General features: G+C 43.7%; 1 pseudogene; it reads right to left on the bottom strand.

Annotated features, from left to right (window-relative positions):
* Positions 1–362: 362 nt before the first annotated feature.
* On the bottom strand, positions 363–1025 carry LOC144326256 (E3 ubiquitin-protein ligase RNF4 pseudogene; annotated as a pseudogene).
* Between the last annotated feature and the right edge of the window lie 4324 nt (positions 1026–5349).

Genomic DNA, 5349 nt, shown 5'->3' with positions numbered 1-5349 from the left:
GATATTCTCGTGGACTCTTTTTGTGCTGACAAGGGTCCGAGGACCAGGCTGAGGAGACAAAGGGAGGTCAGAACCTTTTCCTCCTTCTTTTTCCTTTTTACAAACACTGACAAACAAGGCTTTGTTTGCTGGCACTTCTCCAAAGGCCAAAGGCCACTTTACTGTCGATTCTGGAGCCATGAGGCACGTTACGAAGGATCGGCACTTGTTTATTTCCTTCACGCATCAAGATGGGGAGATCCAACAGGCTGATGGAAAGATGTTGAGAATTGCAGGAGCTGGGACAGTGAAACCGGCAAATCTGCACACAACCATCAGTTTATGAAGGCCACATTAGAATGTGTTCAGGAACACCCATGTCTTCATATATAAATTGGATGATACTCCTTTGGAGTGAGTTTCCTCCTACAAATTGGGCAAAAGTTAGCATGCCTAAGAAAATTGCTGAGGCACTGACTACAGAAGATGTGACCACATGTTGTTGACACTATAAGCCGTCCGCTTTGCACACTCTCTGCATAGCTGTCTATGCAAATTCCACAACTCAAAGTGCCTGAGGATCTTGCAAATTCTCTCCTTCCCACTTCTCTGGGGAGCTTTCTAGTGGCAAGAGCACCACTCTGTGTGTGTCTGCTATCATCACCACCACCACCACCACTAAATATGAGGCTGTTAGACAATGGTTGAGGTCTGAACTCTCTATTGGGCTGCTGCCCACTCTCTCCAACAAGCACAACAGAATCGTCTTGTGTAAGATCAACAACTATAGGTTCTGAAGTTTCGCAAGTGAGGTCAACTACTTCCACATCAATACTTCTATCATTAAGGCTGTGTGGCAGGGAGGAGGAGGAGGAGGAGGAGGAGGAGGAGGAGGAGGAGGAGGAGGAGGAGGGGATACAGGGTTCAGAGGCAGTTCCCACCATCATCTTGTCCAGAGTATTATGAGGTCTTGCGGAGGTGTTGCGACTGCCCCTCTTGCTTTTGCTGTGCTTGGTTGCATTACATTCTGTACTTGTTGAACTCATGATGCACAGGGATGGGAGAGGCACAGGCTGCAGAGTACTTGCTTTCCCCCTTATCTCCGTGTGCTGCTCACTGCTTAGTCGCCAAGCAATTCTGTAATGTGATAATGATGATCATGAATGCTCTCTCTAAAGCAACTTTATGCAACTGGTGACGCTTTGGAGCACTGTGACTTTTTTAGAGTTGTCTATTTTATACCAGGTACTCCGAAGCTGGGAGCAAGTTGAACATCTCAAGGAGTTAGGGCAGGCTTCCTCAACCTCGGCCCTCCAGATGTTTTTGGCCTACAACTCCCATGATCCCTACCTAACAGGACCAGTGGTCAGGGATGATGGGAATTGTAGTCTCAAAACATCTGAAGGGCCGAGGTTGAGGAAGCCTGAGTTAGGGTGTCTTTCATGTTACTCTACAGAACTGCATTAAAGTGGGAAGAAACATGATTAGGCTAAGAAGCAGGCACACAAATATTAATTTTCTATCTTTCAGACAAGAGATTAGCTAAAACAATTAGGATTATTACGAGGTGGAGTATCTTTCCCTACCTTGACAGTCCTCTTTATACAAGAGTCTGATAAGGAGAAGGGAAGAATTCATGATGAATGTCTCTTGTTCAAGAAGAACCAGGGCACATAGTTAAGCTGAGGACGATGGGAAATATTAAATGAAATTCATTGGAGTTGCCTCTACTAGAGCGCACCTCCTATGGCTGCTCTTGCAAGAGGTATTTTTCAGGTATGACACATTCAGTGTGTACACCCAACAGGGTGGATAAAAATCAATGATTTAAAAAAAAATAATTAAAAAATCTGTTTTTTATTTAAATTGGATTTTTAAAATAAAATGCTTTTGGAGGAAAGATCTTTCTAAAGATAGTTTTCTATTTAAGTTACATTATAGTCCAAAGCCCCTTCATGGATCACTGCCTTGCCGTGGCGAAGGGGCTTGAAGAACTCAGAGAAGCTATGAACTACGCCAAGCAGGGCACACAAGATGAACAGGTCATAGTGGAGAGTTTTGACCAAACGTGATCCACATGGAGGAGGAACCGGCAAGCCACTCCAGTATCCTTGCCAAGAAAACTCCATGGACAAAGACAACAGGCATATAAAAGTTATGACGCTGGAAGATGAGCCCCTCAGGTCGGAAGGCGTCCAACATGCTACTGGGGAAGAGCAGAGGGCAATTACAAGTAGATCCAGAGCTGATGAAGCGGCTGGGCCAAAGCCGAAAGGACGCTCAGTTGCGGATATGCCTGGAAGCGAAAGGAAAGTCCAATGCTGTAAAGAAAAATATTGCATAGGAACCTGGAATGTAAGAACCATGAACCTGGGTAAGTTGGAGGTGGTCAAAAATGAGATGGCAAGAATAAATATTGACATCCTGGGCATCAGTGAACTAAAATGGACGGGAATGGGCGAATTCAGTTCGGATGACCATCACATCTACTACTGTGGGCAAGAAACCCGTAAAAGAAATGGAGTGGCCCTCATAGTCAACAAAAGAGTGACGAAAGCTGTACTGGGATGCAATCTCAAAAATGATAGAATGATCTCGATACGAATCCAAGGCAGACCTTTTAACATCACAGTAATCCAAGTTTATGCACCAACCACTGGTGCTGAAGAAACTGAAATTGACCAATTCTATGAAGACTTACAACACCTTATAGAAGTGACACCAAAGAAGGATGTTCTTCTCATTATAGGGGATTGGAATGCTAAAATAGGGAGGCAAGAGATAAAAGGAACAACTGGCAAGTTTGGCCTTGGAGATCAAAACGAAGCAGGGCAAAGGCTAATAGAGTTCTGTAAAGAGAACAAGCTGGTCATCACAAACACGCTTTTCCAACAACACAAGAGACGACTCTACACATGGACATCACCAGATGGGCAGCATCGAAATCAGATTGATTATATTCTCTGCAGCCAAAGATGGAGAAGCTCTATACAGTCAGCAAAAACAAGACCTGGAGCTGACTGTGGCTCAGATCATCAGCTTCTTATAGCAAAATTCAAGCTTAAACTGAAGAAAGTAGGAAAAACCACTGGGCCGGTAAAATACAATCTAAGTCAAATCCCTTATGAATACACAGTGGAAGTGAGGAACAGGTTTAAGGATTTAGATTTGGTGGACAGAGTGCCTGAAGAACTATGGATGGAGGCTCGTAACATTGTACAGGAGGCAGCAACGAAAACCATCCCAATGAAAAGGAAATGCAAGAAAGCAAAGTGGCTGTCCAACGAGGCCTTACAAATAGCGGGGGAGAGAAGGCAAGCAAAATGTGAGGGAGATAGTGAAAGATACAGGAAATTGAATGCAGATTTCCAAAGAATAGCAAGGAGAGACAAGAAGGCCTTCTTAAACGAGCAATGCAAACAAATAGAGGAAAACAACAGAATGGGAAGAACCAGAGATCTGTTCAAGAAAATTGGAGATATGAAAGGAACATTTCGTACAAAGATTACCATAATAAAGGACAAAAGTGGTGAGGACCTAACAGAAGCAGAAGACATCAAGAAGAGGTGGCAAGAATACACAGAGGAATTATACCAGAAAGATATGGATGTCTCGTACACCCCAAGTAGTGTGGTTGCTGACCTTGAGCCAGACATCCTGGAAAGTGAAGTCAAATGGGCCTTAGAAAGCACTGCAAATAACAAGGCCAGTGGAAGTGATGGTATTCCAGCTGAACTATTTAAAATTTTAAAAGATGATGCTGTTAAGGTGCTACACTCAATATGCCAGCAAATTTGGAAAACTCAGCAGTGGCCAGAAGATTGGAGAAGATCAGTCTACATCCCAATCCCAAAGAAGGGCAGTGCCAAAGAATGCTCCAACTACCGCACAATTGCACTCATTTCACACGCTAGCAAGGTTATGCTTAAAATTCTACAAGGAAGGCTCAAGCAGTATGTGGATCGAGAACTCCCAGAAGTGCAAGCTGGATTTAGAAGAGGCAGAGGAACCAGAGACCAAATTGCAAACATGTGCTGGATTATGGAGAAAGCTAGAGAGTTCCAGAAAGACATCTACTTCTGCTTCATTGACTATGCAAAAGCCTTTGACTGTGTCGACCACAGCAAACTATGGCAAGTTCTTAAAGAAATGGGAGTGCCTGATCACCTCATCTGTCCCCTGAGAAATCTCTATGTGGGACAAGAAGCTACAGTTAGAACTGGATATGGAACAACTGATTGGTTCAAAACTGGGAAAGGAATACGACAAGGCTGTATTTTGTCTCCCTGCTTATTTAATTTATATGCAGAATACATCATGCGAAAGGCTGGGCTGGATGAATCCCAAACTGGAATTAAGATTGCCGGAAGAAATATCAACAACCTCAGATATTCAGATGACACAACCTTGATGGCAGAAAGTGAGGAGGAATGAAAGAACCTTTTAATGAGGGTGAAAGAGGAGAGCGCAAAATATGGTCTGAAGCTCAACATCAAAAAAACGAAGATCATGGCCACTGGTCCCATCACCTCCTGGCAAATAGAAGGGGAAGAAATGGAGGCAGTGAGAGATTTTACTTTCTTGGGCTCCATGATCACTGCAGATGGTGACAGCAGCCACGAAATTAAAAGACGCCTGCTTCTTGGGATAAGGGCAATGACAGGCCTAGACAGCATCTTGAGAAGTAGAGATGTCACCTTGCCAACAAAGGTCCGTATAGTTAAAGCCATGGTTTTCCCAGTAGTGATGTATGGAAGTGAGAGCTGGACCATAAAGAAGGCTGATCGCCGAAGAATTTATTTTTTTGAATTATGGTGCTGGAGGAGACTCTTGAGAGTCCCATGGACTGCAAGAAGATCAAACGCATCCATTCTTAAGGAAATCAGCCCTGAGTGCTCACTGGAAGGACAGATCGTGAAGCTGAGGCTCCAGTACTTTGGCCACCTCATGAGAAGAGAAGACTCCCTGGAGAAGACACTGATGCTGGGAAAGATGGAGGGCACAAGGAGAAGGGGGCGACGGAGGATGAGATGGTTGGATAGTGTTTTTGAGGTTACCAGCATGAGTTTGACCAAACTGCGGGAGGTAGTGGAGGACAGAGGTGCCTGGCGTGCTCTGGTCCACGGGATCACGAAGAGTCGGACACGACTAAACGACTAAACAACAACAACAACAACAATAGTCCAAAGGCTATTCATCAGGAAAAAAGTATTTGTTTTAAGTTTTTCATGTGTGCTAAAACTCAGTCTAAGGTTTTTCTGGTTTTTTTAACAAAAAAACTCCACGTTTGACCACATCAGTTAACAAACATGGATACATATGCTATAATTTTATTGTTTTAGTTAAATACGCTATTTAAATTGTTATTAA

Source organism: Podarcis muralis, chromosome W (genome assembly GCF_964188315.1).
Source record: "Podarcis muralis chromosome W, rPodMur119.hap1.1, whole genome shotgun sequence".
NCBI lineage: Eukaryota > Metazoa > Chordata > Lepidosauria > Squamata > Lacertidae > Podarcis > Podarcis muralis.
This window is presented reverse-complemented; position numbering and strand designations above follow the sequence as displayed.